This window comes from Nomia melanderi, chromosome 1, assembly GCF_051020985.1.
Source record: "Nomia melanderi isolate GNS246 chromosome 1, iyNomMela1, whole genome shotgun sequence".
NCBI classification, from domain to species: Eukaryota; Metazoa; Arthropoda; class Insecta; order Hymenoptera; family Halictidae; genus Nomia; species Nomia melanderi.
In genome coordinates this window covers 28052782-28072283 of record NC_134999.1, presented here as the reverse complement: position 1 = coordinate 28072283, position 19502 = coordinate 28052782, and the positions used below count along the sequence as shown (strand labels likewise).

Below are 19502 nucleotides of genomic sequence, written 5' to 3'. Positions count from 1 at the left end.
TAGATTAATTAAAGTCTCAATAGATGCCCTCTTGGAGTTTCTTTAGAGGAATTTCAAAATATCAATTTAACTGCTTGGTAGTTTTACTATTAATAATATTTTGTAGCCGCTATGACCTGCGACTAGCTCCCGTTTCGACTATTTTCCAACAATTTGGAATGGTAAGGATCTGTTTATTGCTTGTAGCCAGTTATGTAATTTTATTTAACACATTGATTATATACAATTTCATCATTTTATAGTTTATTTATATATAGCACTTATTCTCTAGTGGCAAAGTTAAATAAGAAAAATTATTAATTATTTGCATCACAATTCTTACGTTACACTATTAGTTACGTAGTAATGTATGCTATAGTACATTTTTATTCAACTTTAGTTATCTTACGAATTATAATTGTTTTCAATTAATTGGGAAGCTCCGGTCATCGGTGATCACCGTGGCAGTCAATGTTTTATACCAACTATATGATATTACTTTAAAGAATTTTTAAAGATAAACATGTCGTATGAATGGATTATCTCCAGTTGTACTGAACATTAGAGATCTGAAAACGCAGATTCGTTATCTTCTACACTCCGGTGACCAATGAAATGTTTCTCTGATTTGGAACAAAAACATTCTTTTTATTATTATCGCGGAAATGTCATTCATGGAATTACCATCACTGGTACACATTCAGTTATTCGCTATCACTATGAGCGATAAGCGATTGCTAACTTTATGTATATGTGCAGTGTATTTCGGTAAGTCTGAAGGATCAGAAGAATGATCTTCGTAACTCGATTTAGTATTACCGTCGATGACATCGCGTGTAGTTTTGTTGTTGCAATATGTTTAAAATAATTTTATAATAAAGTCTGATCGCACGTGTGAAAATTGTGTACAGTATATGAAACATTAACAGCAAGACAATAATAGTGTTTTGATAAAGGGAATGCCACGGTAAGGCCTGTGAAAAAATTATAACAATTCAAGGAAAATTATTTTCCTCTTGATTATTATTTCTGACGGTTTCTTATCTTTGAAATATCGTGTACTTGTTATTATGAATATATAGGGTATTTCCGGATAAGATTGCCCGATCTCATTTAGATCATCAAATATCTACGTTTTTAACTGTTTTTAGTGGTATATTGATTCTTGCACAGAGGCTTATAATTAAATAATTATTTTTCTTATATATATTTACTTTCATAAATGATTATTTTTTCTTATATATCACTGAAAATTATGATACAATCTTTTTTTTTAAAAAAAGTGAGCCATCTCCCTCGGATTTACCCTAATATTATGGTTATATAACAGTTTTGTATTATCCACATTTATTACGACGAACAGGATAATAGTGTTAAAATTTTTATTACATTACTGTAGTTTTCACAGCATCTTGATTTGGCATATTTAAAGTATTTAACAATATTTAATAATTACTCAGGAATTCCTAAATTGTAGCATCATTACAAATTTTTCGACCAGTGAAGTTCGAGAATTTTATTCGAAATCAAAGTAGAAAATAAGAAAATTCAATTTTGTAAATCATTTTGTCACCTTACTATTCTTATTTCAGAAATCATATGAATTAAGTAATTTGATTTTAAACTGCTTACGTAGTACTCACCCTTAAAAAACTATTTATGGAAACATTTATTCAAACCATAGAACGTATGGCAATGTAAGAATTTATTTGATGACCAACAAAATTACTTAGACGAAAATTACCTCCTTCTTCTAAGCAACTGGCGGATAATAATTTTAAGATAATGTGAAATAAAATAAGATAGTACATTCTTTAAATATTCAATTGAAGTAAAGAAGTTAACCTTCCATTGGATCCCGTTGCCGAGTGGGAACTTTGTCTGAAATGAAATTAATTATTATTTTTGATTTTGTACTGGTATGTGTATGAAGTTCTCATATGGGAACCGTCATAAAATGCCACAAATAACGTTGTTTATTCATACTTTCTTATTTATTTTATTACCACACCATAATTTAAATAGGATAACAGCCATATACTTCCTTATTCCTCATAAAAATTCATGCAATAAAGAATTAAATGACAAAATATGTTTGTTAGAAATATTCAAACCGCGCAACAAAGTTCGAAGCATTCATTCTTTGTTTGTAATCGTTAACATCTTTTTGTTTACATCAGTTTGTTTCACTCTCTCCGAACAGGTTAAAAGTTAAATTTACTCTGTTTAAAATATTCCCTTATTTGAGCATAATTTATTAAGTTAATATCACCCAGTTATAAGAATAAATTATTTAAAGAAAGTTTATTCAAAACATATTTTGTTTTATTATTTTTCAACAATTCAATGTATTAAAACAATAAAATTCTTCAAGCCGAAAGCGTCTCTCTGCGAAACAGACAAAAAGGGAAGGAAGGGAATGAAACTAAAACGGTATAATTGATGTAGTAGAGGAAAACAGGAATACAAAGAAAACACAGAAAAAGTGAGAAAGTAATGAACAGCCAGAGTGCAAGGGTTCGTGAGAGCTTGGTAAACGTACACCGAAGGTAGTAATATCTACGCGAAGCATTGGGAGAAACGTTAGAAGCGAGAAATTGCGCGAAGAAAATCAAATAATGTATAGAACATGAAAAAAATACCGACAGAAATGTAACTATAATTTCATGTTTACTCTTAGCTACTAAATATAAAAAGCATTAGCTAATCTTGCGTGATATCGTGACAGATATGGAGAAAAATGAAACAGATGAAATAGATGACTAATATATATTTAGAAAACTAAAATTATGATGTAAATAAAATGTTCGCGTATTCCTAAAGTTTGATCATGTGATTATGATATTATCAATAATTATATAGCAAAATGTGGTAATGTACGTAGCTATGGGAATAAAATGAACTGTGCTTTAATATAATGCAATGAGGAGTTAACCCTTTAATTAAAGAACTAATAAACCTGTTCACGAAGTACAGTGTCATAAAATGTAATTTATTGTTAATAATTTAAATATCTAAATTTTTCGGACGTATATTTCACCCTGAAGGTCAAGTTTCCACCGTCACAGAGAATGGAGAAAAACGGCGCATCCCTCCTCCTGCGGGGTGAAAGCAATTAGAAGCCATTCGGTTAGTCATTCGTGAGACTTCGAACCGTCCTTGATCGTGCGTCAAACCACTCATCTAACAAACAATCGTGTTCAAAGAGACAAATAGTCTTCACATTGCCGTGAAGAGTACTACATCGTTCGTTAAACAGTGCAAGAATTCATATAAAACATTCTTCAATTGTTTGTGAACCAAGTGCATTTATACAATATAATTCGTGAAACGAGCTCAAATCGATCGTCAAACACGCTTGTCTGATTCTCAATCAGTTCAAACCTTAGTACACATAGAAACGTACACAAATAATGTAATACAATCTTGTACTGCGCAATCGCTAACTGAACCATATAAAACAGAAGCTGAAGATTAATTTAAAGGGCAACATTAACAACGATTAGAAATTTTTAATTATGTCACTGTCAATATATAAATAAATAAAATATACATACGCATTATTGTTTGTAATCCAGCTCAAACTATCATAGAACTGTATAACTCGAATAAGCATGGGATTGTTGCTTTAACCTTTTTAATATTGTAAAGCTTGAGTTTGACCATTTGCAGAACATAAATACCCTAGGCTGTTGTCCATCAAATTAATACTGAACAATTGATTTTAAAAGGCAGAACAAACGGTTACGTAGGTTTGAGATTGTTTGTTACCGAGTAAATACTTTGGACTTGATCGAATAAGAAATCGCGAATGCAAACTGATCTAAGACTCGAGAAAGACTTGTTTGACGAGAGATTTATTTTAGACTGTTTGTTATTGTACATTGCACGACTCAGGAGATTGTTTGCAACTATTCGAACGTGTATTTGTCAATGTTTGACAAACGATTGACTTTTGGGGCGAGTGTTTGCGAACGTTTGAGTGATTTCTGCACGACTCGACGGATTGTTTGCGTTTGCTTTCTTACGACTTAATTGTCGTAAGAAAATCAAAAAGTAACGTGAATGGGAAAATGTTTCTTCTAAAAGAGAAAGGCACGAGTGAAAATTGATTAGAAAAAATTATAAATGACAGACTTGACGTTAAGTTTGTGGGAATCATACAACTTTATACATATGTTCCGCAATGAACTACGTTTTAATACTAAATTTATGTGTACATAAAATTATAGAGACAAAACAATTTTCAAGAAAATATTAGTTTTGAACATAATTCTTAAATAAATTATTTTATTGATTTGCTGCATTATATGGATCCTTTATTTGAGAACGCATATTCTGTACATATTAGACATTTTTTATATTAGAATTAATATAGAAACTTTTCAATTTGTCAATAATTTCCGAGACATTTAACTATTTCCATTCTAAGCATTTAGGCTATACGTACGTTGATGATCAATTTGAAGGTGCTTTTTTTAGATTTCTCAGTTATGCGATGACTAAAGGAAAGCTTTCGAAAAATATTACTTTATATAACTTTCTTCAAACTAAAACTTTTGTCCTAGGCAAACGTAATTACAATATTCATTATATAATTATAATATTATAATAATATTCTAATTACAATATGCATTATGTAATTATAATATTATAATAGTATTCTAATTACAATATTCATTATGTAATTATAATATTATAATAATATTCTAATAGTATTGCATAACGCCGGGCAGTAAAACTAACTTTAGAGTAACTTAAACTAACAAAATAAAAAACTAACTTAAATCTAATAAAAGTGAAATGCAAAAACTTTACTTTTTATTTCTAATTTCAAGGACTCCTGTAATCATTATTATTATTAATAACAGCTATTGCAGTAACCTTTTATTGTTCATTTATTGTAACCCTACTAAATGAACAACTGCAGATGCAAAAAGAACATATCAAATATTTTTTCAAACATTATACCATAGTAGAAGTGCTTAAAAGACGACAGGTGTCTCTTGGTAGACTTACCTTGTTAGCTCTGTAATATTGTTGCAAACATCGAACATTGTAAATATCTGTTATATTTTTCGACCTGGCAGTCAGTTTTCACTGGTTTATCCGGATGTTGAAATATACAGTTTGCGTGCAGTTTGTACACAAGTTTCAAAAGTATTAATCATGAGTAAAAGATAAAACATAACTCACAGTAATTACGTAAATTGTAGTTCCTCCAAGAACAGGGATTGACGTACAAGAATACCAGAATTGCGAATGTCCATTGAAACATATTGAAAAGCTATGCAGTATATTGATGCTTATAACACTTTGAAAAATATTCTTTGAAAGATGAAACTTCGTAAAAGAAACTGACCACCAAATCATGTGATTCATCAGCATTTTAAGGAAATCCGTTTTGAAACCACAGTTGATATTCATAATGAAATATTGTCATATCTTGACGAAGATCTCTTTGTGAGAATTGTTCAATGTCTTTCAGGTAAATTTAAACTAATGGGTAGATTAGTTGGGCATATGTGTAGATAAACATAGAATCATTGGTATCAAAAGCAATCGACGTGCTCGATTTTAATTAATAAAAAGAATATTTCAATTAGGGAGAAGAATCGTGGACGAAAGATATATTTATTGATGGAAGTAAAATTAAAACGTTTGCAGCCCTGAGCCTAGATGATGCTTATTTTGGGAACAGGACAAATATAGAAATAAACAATATTGTTACTTGATAAAATACTGAATAGAATGATTAAACAGTTATTAGGAAAAATGTTGATGTTATTTCGAGAAACTGAAGATAAATTTCTTAGGCGTTCTATTACTATCCCTTTATTAAAAATTAATACTTGAATATTTTATGGAATCAGTTACATTATTTATTATAATTTTCAAAATTCAATGATTACATTCTGATATATTTGGAACGTACAAAAATATTCACTATGTTGCTATGATATTATAAACAATCCTCAGCTTGCACAAATTCACGCGATAATAGCATCATCTAACTGATGAAACTAATTACAATTCATCATTACAGTATGTGTATATTTTTAATAACACAAAATGCATCATCCTAATACAAAAAATATCATTTTATTAATTTCCTTTCCCATGATGTAGAAAATGTAAATTATGGAGGAATAGATGTGTGTGTATAAAGTGCCGGTGTGTTTAGTGTTAAAGGAATTTCTGTTACTAGAGGAAGTGTAGGGCATGAGCTGTCGTAAAATTTGTGACACTGTGACACTAGTTCAGAAGCACCCTCTATAAAGGGTCCCCAATCGACCGCCTTCATATGTGCTTACATATGAAGATGTAGCTGTTATCTGCCATTCTTCTCCACATTTATCTGGAGACGATATTTATTTGCTGACGGCACCATACTGGGTCAATAGTCGGATGCCCTTGAGAAGGATATCTTCGGCATCCCTAGGAAGGGTTCTCCTAAGGTTGGATCGTTTCGCTCCTTATTCCGGTGAACAGAAAGTTTTGTCGACAAAATTCTTATAAATTTGTTAACATTTTTTAAAAAACTTAAATAATCTTTTATTATCTTTACTATTAAAAATCTTTTAAATTAAAGAACTTAAATAATCTGTTGTTATCTTTATTATTAAATATCCTTTAAATTAAAGGACTTAATAATCCTTTTCCAGGCACCATTTATATCTATGGTTTTCAGAGGTAAGAAGATTTGGAATTATATATTTAAGATTGAGAAATAAATTATTTTGTTTTAGTAAATACTTTTTTCCTTGAATCTACCGACAGAACTTTATCTTCAATTCAATATGTATACATTTTCTAAAGTGTATGTAATTGGTGTATACGTGAGGCGATTTCAGAAGTAATTTAATGTGTAACATTGGTTTTCAACGAAACAGGATTATATTTAGGAGTACTTTTAATTATCAGTAAATTGAAAGATTTGTTCTTGTCTTTAAATCTGTATTTTAATTATTTCTAAATTCGCGTGTTGAAAACTGAGTAATAAAACGTCAGTAACGCAATAGTTCATACATCTAATATTAAATTCTTTAATATATTAAATCAGTACTAAATGATGGATGTTAAGTCTTCCGAGGAGAATAAAATTAATAACTGCCATTTCCATCTATTGCTTTAATCTTCTCCAGAAATAATAAATACATGAATACCATTAATGTGTGATAAATAATTGAATAAAATTGAGGAGAATATGTTAAATAGAATAAAGACGAAAGCAGACGATGTTATTCCAAACATAGACTAATAATAGATATTACTTATAGTTTTAAAGTGTTTAGGGCCAGATCACAGATTTTTAATTCATCAGGTTGTTATTAATATCTTTCTTTTAAAATAAATTTGCATATTTTCAGTCGAACTAATTATTATCGACAGTTAGACTTTAGCAGTATATTACAATAACATTTTTAAATTGCAACGAATCAAAACATTGAGCTACAATGACTAATAATTCTCCGTAATTTAAATAACCAATTATAGTAACACATCAGTTTTAACAAGGATGTATTTAAATATATTAAAAATTGTACCAAACCAATTCTTTGTATTATAGAAAATATTGTACATAATGTCTCCTTAAAGCAGGATTTTTAAATTTGCACTTATCAACTGTATAATGAATGTCTCTTTTATTTTTAACTGTACGTCATAACGACTGGTGCGTAAATTGCATAACAACAGTGATTCTGCTCCAAACTTGATTCATAAACGTGCGTAATTAAACAGTTTAGCAATGCCAGAACCGCAAGTACATTCACGAGATTAGTGCAATATGAAGGAAAATCTTAATGAATGTGAATATGTCTCTTGGAATCTTAGATTATGATAATGAATTTCTTTTTCTTCAAAACATATTTTTTCGTACATTGTTTCCCGCAATTTACATAATTATGTACGAGATCTTTTTCATTACTTCATTTAAGCCTTACATTATTCTAAAGTCATAAATACATTTTTGTTATCAAGAATCGTGAAACTGTAAGGCATACCTTTTTATTTATTGTATTAATAATTGTATTAATAATAGTAGCGTATTAATAATAATATGAAAATAAAAATAACATTCTATTAAAGTTTTTGTTACATTCTTCTTTGAAGATATTTAAACATAAAGGTCATTATAAGTCTCGATATGTTTGTAAAAATTTTGAAATGTAATTATTATAACATAAATTATGATTATAAGTATATAACTGTGCATAGATCAGTAATAAAAATTTAAAAATATTGATTTCTAGGATTACTTACGCTTAACCATTAATTGTTAATTACAAAACCTGTGACATAAAATAATGAAGCCAAAATGATATAAAAGAAATCTACTTAGAAAATATAATTCAACATACATTTGTTTGCAATAAACTATGGGTTAACACACAATGATCAGTTATTGAAAAATAATTAAGTATTGACATGGCATGACAAAAGATAATACGAAACAAAAAATTCGAAATTTTTAAAATTATAAATTATGAAACATGAAGGAAGCAAAATATATAAAAGTACAATTTCTGTTTTTAATCGTTATAATGTATTTAATCATAACAATAAAATCACTGAATTAAATGGTGAACGATTTATTTTTTCAGCTGAATTCACAAAACTTGTTGAATACGCGATCTCATCATGAAAAATTCATGATACAACCATGATTTCGAAATTAGTGTTACCATGACATAATTTCGTATAGTCGTATGATACCCAAGATTACATTTCATGCTAATTTATATTCAATTACATAAACGGTAATTTCTTGCAAAAAATATATTAATGCAAATAACTTTCAGATAACGTTTTCTTTGAATTTTAATAATCATTATTTATATTCAGTGTATAATGACAATAAGACATAATGGAAGAACATTAGAAACAAAAGTGTCAGCGGAGAAATGACAATGTATGGGCCACCGTGACTGAAATCATTTAATAATCTCGATTTGTAGTGGATTTATAAATGACCATTAATCAAAATATTAATTATTTCTTTATTACTGCTTAAATTTCTTAAGCAAAGATACAGAAATCTCTATGTTAAATTTATATTTAAGAACTCACCATGAAATGTCTTTCACTTATTTAACAGATAAATAAACATTCTTTTAATTCCTTCTCAATCATACATAAAACTAATTGCATTTACTATTTCATTTAACTAATTATCGTATTAAAAGTATTGTATTTTCTATAATAATAAAAACAAAACGTTTTCAAATATATTAACAAATGTATTGTATTCGTAACATGTCCAGTGAAAATAAAATATCAGTAAGAACCTCGAAAACAAGATATTCACAATATAAATACATAAACTGCAATAAATAAGTCCATTTCATTATCTATAAAGTACACATAAAATCAATATATCGTTCAAAATTGAAATATTATGAGCAAAATAAACCTTCACTTCCAATTCAAAGCACAATCACTTTCCAAAAGTACCTTATAATATTTAAATCGTCAATTCCATCCTGAATATATAAATAAATACACGCAAATTTCGTATTGCATGTGTCTCAGTCTAGTAAAAGAATAAATTCAACGACTTAACTAGCAAACTATTCTAAAAAACAAATTGAACATTGCATCATTAACTCTAAAACTATAGCATTCTTCAAACTGGCGAATTTCAGTTTTCTTCTTTTACAAATATTAATATCTTAAAAGTGTTAAATATCAAATGATTTTAAAAGTAAGTAGTTTCACTTCGATACTATAATGAATGCACGAAGAAATTGTGAAAAAAAGTCTATTGTCACAATTTTTAAAAGGATTACATACTAATTATATTACACGCACAGTCGTTTTGTTAAAGATTTGAATTGAAACGTGTATGGATCGAAAAGGGATTTAAAATCACAGTAAATCCTTTTTTCTCCACCTTTCCTCAAATTTCTATCAAACTACAATCTTTTTTCATTTCGCAATTACTGATATCTTAAAAATGTTAAATATCCGTATTAGTTTTATAGATAAATGGTTTCATGCGTACACTATCCTAAATATATGAAGAAATCGAAGAAAATCTATTGTTACAATCTTTATAAAAATCATATTAGACTTAGTTCTACTGTCAAAATGATTGAAAACAATTGAAAAAACTTCTTAATCGTGATTATCACGCGCGCTATGCAGTTTTATGCGTTCCTATAATTCTGCCGCGTGTCCTTTCGGCTAGTGCATTAGAGCAATGACTCCATTGTTTCCCATGGTCTCGTTCTACCACTTCGTATTTGTACCTGTACGTGCATATTATAGCCAACGTTCATCAAAGACGAGTCCATCGATGTTATACCCGTAGCAGAGCCGTCTCTTATCCAGGTGGTCTACAAGATCGTTTGCTGGATCGGACTGGCTCGAACTGGATTGGGGCTGTTGGATCTCGAGACGTCCGGGTTGGTTTACTCGATCGCAGAAGGAAACATACTCGCAAATTAATCTGAGCGTATTCGCGGAATAATTGGTTACGCAGAGGCCGGTGTCTGTCATAGTCCTTTAAATTATTGTTCACATAACATTGTGACAACTGCGAGAATGTTTCTGGAACGCTACGCTAATCCTGATTCACCGGTGCACTTCGTTCCGATCAATTCGTGAAACAACAATTAGTGAACTACTACCGTTCCCTGTATGGTGATGCGAACTATGGTTTCTTATGGTTTCAATTTTTTTCATGGGAGAAATCGAGATGTTGCCAGTATTGTATTATTGTAGGATATAATGAAGATATCGTCGTTATGATTTCCAGAGAGAAATCATTTTTCAGTCGCAACAGGATTATTTTAGTAAAATTAATATTTAGGAAGCTGAATTTTAATGTTGGAGATAAAGATTTCCTATGTGAAATTCTATCGTACTTATGTTAGTTTTATTTGTATTATTGTAGAATATAATAAAGATATCGTTGTTTTGATTTTTTATGAAAAGTAATTTTTCAGTTGTAGCAGTATTATTTTAGCAAAATTAATATTTGGGAAAGTGAATTTTATAGTTTATATTAATTTTATTTTCATTCGTGACAAGTTAAAATACTGTGACCGCGAAATAACAGAAAACTACGAGAGATTTCGATTGAATTTCATTCTATTTAACAAACACTTAATCGTCGAAGTGTGAATTTCAAGCATATGCAAACAGAGCACGATGTAATGATGGAGATTATGTAGTTCATTAACAATTTTAATTTATCCCGATGTTCATATCGTGAAATTGATTTGTGGAAACGCGAATTTGCATGTGTACACATATGCGATATAATTACGTGCTAGATCAGTTGTGAATCCCCTTTTTTTGTACTTTTAAACGGCACTGTTTCCTAAGAGAACACGATAAAAGAATTACTCAAGTTTACAATTCAGAGAAACGACTTTAGTGTTGCCGGTGCAATATAGTTGAATGAAAACGGTAATTTCGTCAAAGATTGCGAGTATTAGATAAAAATGTAATCGTCGTGTGTATTCTGTATGAAAATGTTGAAATCCTAAGGCACACGTGTTACTCTGTCACGATACCTTCTTAGGAGAGTATCTCGGACATTAAATCTCTTTTCTTTGACCCGACTTCGCAACGCTGTAATCCGTCCTAAAAGCTATAAAACGTCACGGGAAATTTCATTTTATCAGTGACTCTCGAATCCGAACGTTTTTCGACAACTGTGCGTGATAATATAAAAGGTCTAATTCAAGCCTAATGTTAAAGGTATCGATTACACGGTTTCGATATCTCATCGTTTATTGTACATTTCGCATCAGTTTTTAAAGGTCCTAGAAAAGACACTTTGTAAGTATACTGTTAATACGATATTATGCACTGCATCGAACTTTTATTGCTAATTATTTAAAAATAATTTGTATTTACTACTACACTGTTCATTAAATATTACTATATATTCAGTAATTATATTAAATTAAGATTATATTCATTATAAAGTTGTAGTACAGTATGAAATATTTGTATATAATATTTGTGAGGTACTATTTGTCTCAAATTGTGTGAAATTACAACTTAGAATTTTATCGACTTTTTCAAGTCTGTAATTAATATAATTATCATACGCTTATCTGGTGCGTTATACAATTTACACGCCGTTAGTTTTCTTATGTCAGAGGTGTGTTATAATTTTCCAACTTGAAAAATCACGAATGTTTCGTCTGGTTCAAATAAAACGATACTAACCATGTAGCCTACAGCTTGTAAAATCAAATGTAACTGTTCACATGTCGCGGAGAAGAAATTGCTCTTAATTCCCATGGTTTGTCATGGAGATGTTTGTTTAAGCAGTAAATTTGTGAGTGAGATCTATAAGCGTATGGTGAAATATGTAAAAATACTTGTGAGAGCGTATGTAAGATCATATATTTACAAACATACGTAGAACCTACAAGTATATAATATATCAATAAGTTGTACATAAAAATGTATAAAAGTACATCAATTTGAACAATGATACCTACACAATACTAAAATTAAAAGAACACCTTATTACTTAATGGTTCAAACGTTGATGTCTTAATTTGTTGTAAGGAACACTGAACTAAATTGTTTTAGTATTTTTGATATTCTGTTATCTAAAATATATCTCGATATAGATTCGAAGATAATCGCACGAATCAATATAAATGATTTATAATTTCAAACATATATTACACTATTTTAAGAAGTATAAATTAAAACAAGAAATGTCGTATGACTCCATGTTCGATTTACTTCTATTTTGCAGCAATGGCTATGAACTTCGAGCTTCGCTTGTTCAAAAGTACAATTATTTATAATTTGTTAGGAGTTCATAAAACTATAGAATATATAATGTAATATATTGAGATTTTTCTTCAGCAATACACTAAGAAAATGACACATTTTTACAAATATTAGTACAGTGTGAAAACATAAAGGTATTTCTAAATCTTAAGGTGTTGTTATGGCAAAATGAAAGCAGATTGACACCATCGTCCTAAATACTCCAAGATACACTTTGGTCCCAGTGGTATGCTCCAAGTAACTGCGCGGCAGCCGCTTGCGTGTGAGCACCTCTTTTTTTACCTTTTTTCCTCTGGCACAGTCAAATCCGCTGTATCTGAACGAAGTCTTCGTTACATATAACAATCTGATCAGTATTTACGAGTCCGAATATACTGTACAGATATCGTCAATTAATCTTTGGTACTTCACTATTTCGAGAGTGAACCACATTTCTGTCGTGTAAGAAAGAATGATTGCAACACTATTCCTTGGACGTGTAGAAAAACTGTAATACCAAATTTTATTATTTTCTTCACTTCACTCTGGCCGAATTTTAATGCAAATTTCTAGTCTCATAATCGAATATTCAAAAATCAGAGACAATTTATTTGTTCAATTCAAAGGAAAAATAAAAATGTCTCTATTACAAAAAAAAAAAAAAAATACATTTTCACAAACGAAACTTTTTAAGCAGCTAGAACATCAATTTAAATGTTAATAAAATACAATTTTACATGGTGTTCAAATATTTTATCTGTTGTACCAGCTAACAGACTAATAATGTAACATTTTTCATCGAAATTAACATTTACTACATTGATTGAATAACACGTTTTGTATATAAATAGTATTATCAAATTTAACATATTACATTTATTAATAGTGTACTTTTCGGCGATGAATTTCATAATTGTTATAATTTAGTAAACAGATGAATTTATGTGGTAACAGCTACCAGGGAACAGTCAATTTTTCTAAAAGTTAGCCTAACCAAGGCGTGAATTGGTTCTAGATTGAATAGGTTCGCGCTAGTTCCAAGCTATGTTTGTGATGGATCTATTACATTAACTCACGTGTTTAATAAACTGTTAGTTAAACTGATTGACCAGTGACTCAGAGGGGCAATTGTGTTCTTAATTTTCACATTACTTGACATTTTGTGTCATGCATTATCGTTTCATGAGTTCCTGACTTAAATAAAGCACAGTCTTACATAATTTTTCTGATGGAAACTTCTAAATGAGCCACTTTTGAAACGGTACCTATTTATAGCACCTTCGCGAAACTTATTTTTTCTTATGTATATAACATTTCTTATTGTCGGAACGTTTTAATGTTTAATCATCTTATCACCTTGTTAGAAGAATTTTGCCATACATTTCATTTTATTTTTATATTTTATAAAATATTGTCCTATTATACACTTAGAGAAAATATTTTATTAACAAACAAACTTTTATAGTATTTTTGATATTTCATATTAAAGCTGCTTCGTTAATCAGATTATTTGTCAAAGTTGGAATTTTTCTCATCTGTGCATGCAGAATAATGGGTTGCAAAAATAGAAAATGAATACACACCTAATAACAAAAGCAGTAAACTTGTCTACTGTTAATTGCATTAGCTCTTTCAATTTACAGCCTCGTTGTAGAACAAAGCTTCATTTATTGTGCAATAGTTTCTAAAAAACCAAACAGCATTTTAAAAAACATACTTACATAAGTTAGTTCATAGTCGGAAAACTATTATTAATCCTGCTGTAGATTAATTGTAGAGTACATCAGAGTTGAATACTATTTCTTTTATATTAATCAGAATCCCTCATGTAAGACAGATCATCTAAACATTTTTTTTCTTTGTGGCGATACAATAATTACTTTAAACGCAGTTTCAATGCAGTCAAAAGTTGGATACATAACAAAGAACATTCTCGTTCTGAGATCATATTTCACACACTTTTCACCTTCAAAATATATACTTTTTTGTATGCAAATATATACTCGCTTGTCCTGCATAGAGTGACTGATATTAAAATTTGTTGCGACACAAAATATGGAAATGCAGGCTATGATATGCAAGAAAGGAAATTGTGCACTTGTACGTAAAAATACAGCGTTTACGTATGAAAATTTCGAAAAAAAGCTGTGGAAGAAAAATATTTTTTTCTGGATATTTACCTTTTTTGTACTTTTTAAATTGTACGTGCAACGTTTAATGCATTACTAGAATTGATGTATAGTTATATTAACCCTAGATCACTAAATCATATTACTATGTAGATAATTATATAAACCATAGGATTGCAGCAATATTAATACACCAAATAAATTTTTAAGCTTGTTTAAACACAGAATAAATGAACAGAAATTTTTAACTATTATCACATGTATCAAACAGTTCAATTTCATTGTTTGTAAAGCATATATTGAAAGTAACATTAAAAAAATGTAAAAGCACTGTTTCTAATTTTTCGCTACTAATGAATAGGACAAAAAAATAATTTTTCTGATATTAACAAGTAGGACAAAAAAATAATTTTTCTGATGTTACAGTTTCTAATTTAAACTTTCTATTAAAAGTTTTCATCGTGTTTTAATATACGAAATACTGATCATAACACGTGTTCTTCTTAGGTATCAAAATGAAATAAAAAAAATTACAAACCATTCTTCACTGGATGAAAATTGTTATTTCTCGCACCTTTGTAAGGTCGACGACAATAATTTGCACATTTCTGTAAATTCATGAAAATAAAGGAACTTACAGTTAGATACAAGAAGACAATCGATTTACTTATCATAATTAACAAAACAAACGTTCACCTAATCTGAACGATTCTAATCAATGGCCACCATTTAAAGATAAATGGAATTTTAAAGCATTTCTTAAAAATGTAAACTTTACCAATTCTTTTCCAAATTAATAATACAAAGTACATAAATAAATTAGACTATATAACAATATGACAAATTGAACTACACAAATGATAGACCTAATTTTTATTTTAACATTTTTAGCTATGTAATCTGTAAGAAACTGTAAAATACTTGACGCAAACAAACAAATGTTTACTATAGACATGATGAACAACAAATTGTCTGGTCGGCGACATATTCAGAAAAAAATAATAAAATAATTAAAAAAACAAAATAACTGAATATTAGTTTTTAACTGTATAATAATGTATTTTAGGACTTATATTATTATTAACCCTGCTGGATACTTCGAATCCACTGAACCCAATCATTCTCTCATTTTGTTAGCACCATTTAGTTTATTTAACTATTTTCCAGTTAACTTATTTCACTTGTTTCCGAATATTATAAAAATCTTGTTACAAATATACTGTCTTTCTATTTTTCGTTTAATATTTCAAATGTGTAAATTAATTATAGAGTGTATCACAGTTAAATACTATTTATCGTATGCTAAGCAGAATATCGCGTATAACATAGATCACCTAAATATTTTTAACCTTAGAATATATCATGTATTTTAGAACTCAGATATTGTCGCAAGTCTTTTATAGTGTTATTCGGTGTCACGTAACATTTTCCCCGACTGCAACGAACCTCTAACCGCGATGAAGTAATTTCTTGGTCAAATTAAGACGTGCGCCTGTATACGAGAAACGCGGTGAGTCCATCTTTTATGAAGGGACACGCTAATCCGCGCTATACGAATTCCTGTTGCTTTATTTAGAATCCCCTCGAAAACGCATAAAACGCATATAACGCGTGGCCATGTGTATGTAGAAACCTTAAGCGCGTAACCGAGCATAAAGCTGAAGAGGTTTAAACATTTATCCACGCTTCCTGTCCTCGTTGCAATCACGTGGAAAGTGCATCCCCCGAAATTAACATTTTAGATAAAGTTTTAATTAATACGAGGCGTCAAAGAATTGATGAGTTCTTTTTTTAGAAAACATTGTCAAAATTAATCAATCAAGTGTTAAAATTGAAAAGTTTGTTTTTTTACTGCTCTATAGTAGAAAATTTAAGAGCAATTTTCTTTTCTGTTTGTAATCATCAATAATTCTGGCAATACTAAAAGATGACGTAATTATAACGTAACGATAGAATACATTCAACGTGACGTTAGGTAACTTTCCCCTTCAATCTGAAAAATTTGAAGTTTGATAGTTACTACGTTGTCTGGAAATATTCTTTAATTGTGTAAGGTTTGATAAAGCGAATTTCTAAATTTTGGACAATCGTTGCCCTTTTTGTAATTATGCAGAATTACTCATTTAATTTAATTGAATATCTTGTGTTATAATCAATGAAGCTTAAAAAACTGAAAAAGGAAAACTTTAAGCATCAAGCGCGATATTTTTATCGAATTTATAATATTTTTCAGCATGTGTATTAATTTTTAAACTGTATTATAGCATTTTATAATATACCGATTTCTTGAATTACTTTGCGTATAAGTGGTGTAATTGATATTCCATTTTTCATAGTTTAAAGCGATAACGATAATTGTGACAAGCCGTAACTAATATAATGTTCATTAATCACACGGATTAATTTGACGAAACAATTACACAGTTTATGAGGATTCCTTTATGGGTAATAATTAAATATTCGTCCGTATCTATGCTACAATAAAAATAATGCAAAATCTCAACAATTAAACAAAAACTATGCTGCTGTTCTTATAAAAAATTAATGGGTAACTAAATCTAAGTAATCACTTCCGCGTCTGGTATTAATATGGTACCTTCATGTAAATTACCATTTTCATAGATTATTTTATAAAAATCAAAACGAGAAAAATATTAACTTCGTCGATTAAAAAATGAATTAGAATAACAATAAAGTAAAAACTTCATTAACTTTTGTTAATATAATGGTTTTCATATTTCACAAATTTCTTTATAATATAAATACCCACATAAAGATCTGCAGTTTAGTCATCACCAATATAGTAAAATATTCCAATACATACAGAACTTTTAATTACTTTAGCTTACAAACATTGACGTGTAAAGTAATTAATCCGCCAATAATGAATGGCGCAGTAACAATATTTCCGCTTAAAATTGTTGTCACTAATTGAAACATAGTTTATAATAAAAATAATGTCGAAGTGACGTTAAGTTTTATTAACACAATGTTTCTTATATAATGGAACGAAGTATTTCCTTCAATTTTATTGTTACAACTGGATGATTGTTTAATCAATTATATCCAGAGAAATAAATATTTTGAGACAGATTTTCATTTTAATCAATTTAGAGAACAACACTCAAAAACGATAAATAAAGGAATGTTATCGATTATAAAAACAAAGAACAAGGAATAGAATATTCCTAGCATTACATTGCATTTTATATATTCGCAATTAAAATAAATATATACAAATTTGCAATCTAAGTTTATGAGTAGTACCGTGGAATTCGTAATATACGAATAAAACTATAACGACCTCTCCTTATAAACGTTGACACGCGAAGTGATTAACCCTTCAACTGTCAGTCGCAGAGTAATAAGATACTTGCTCTATGCGGAGCAGAAGTATCGCCGTTGTTGCCCATAGCAACAAACGCCTTTAACATTAAAACTACCGAGCACTTAACTTGACTTCTTGAAATTTCTATAGAGAAATTCTAAGATTGCATCTACTGAAACTTCAATTCATTTACAATTCAGTTTGCGTATTGCTAAATCGATTTCTATAATTTATCCGAGAAACATCCATTATCTTTTTAATAATTGCAAAAAGAAGACACCAAGAATAGGTAATTTTGACTTATCTGATAGTTTTAGTGTTAACGTCGACAACACGCAGCAACGATTTTCATTGAACAATTTTCACTCGAATTCGACAAATCTAAATGTTATTTATTTAGTTTCCATATACACGAAATATTACTTATCTATTAACAATCTTTAATTTTCTGAGGAAACGTAGACACAGAGTAAGCATGTATTCTTTTCTTGTTTTACTAAATTATTAACTATAAGGTATCTTTACTAAGCACAGTTGTAAAAGAAATCACAGGACGAAGAGTTACCACTAAATTGACCACTTCAGAATGTTTATTTTGCAAGTATTTAAATTATAAATGCATGTTTGCGAAGGTTTTTAATTAAATTTGTATACTTGAGCAGATACTAGACTAGGAGACTCTTCGAATCTTAAGAAACATATTCTAATTTTGATAAAAACTTCGAAATAAGTCATTCAGTAGTTTCAGTATTAAATTGAGTTTATATATAATGTTACACACAATTCACGTAAGAAAAGGAATATAAAATATAATTCTAAAAATAGCATGTATAGAGTCAGTAACGAAAGTATTTGAACAGCGTAGTAATAAATGAATTGTCATTAAAAAAATTATACATCGCATTTTACTATATACTGAAACAAGTTGCATTCATAGTACATATATACAAGCAATACAATTTTTTAAATATTTAGCAATATGCACACAAATTACGGAGCATTTATTATGTTTAAGCATCTTAATTCTATACGAATAATTCTTCTTATAGATGAACGTAATACTCCTACTCATGTAGCAAAACTTAAAGTGGATTATCTTTAAATTTATTTCATTAATAAAAGATTACCCTCAAAATTATTAATTAAAACGAAATAATCCCTAAAATTTAATAGATTAATAAGGATCACGTTCGAGTACTTTTGTTGCTGACTGTAAGTGCTTACGTACTGCGTAAAAGTTGAAATTCTGATCAAAGGAGGCTCCTTCTTTCCATCCAGTTTGCAGAAGGACGTGTAAAACGATCAAAATATCTCGC

General features: G+C 29.2%; 1 protein-coding gene across 2 annotated transcripts in view; it reads left to right on the top strand.

The window, feature by feature from the left end:
* Positions 1-747: 747 nt before the first annotated feature.
* NKCC (sodium potassium chloride cotransporter) overlaps positions 748-19502 on the top strand; it is a 57923-nt gene continuing 39168 nt past the window's right edge. For both annotated transcript variants that reach the window (XM_031980246.2, XM_031980247.2), the window contains exon 1: positions 748-946. The gene's annotated coding sequence lies outside the window, so the exon portion shown is untranslated. The remainder of the gene's footprint in view (positions 947-19502) is intronic.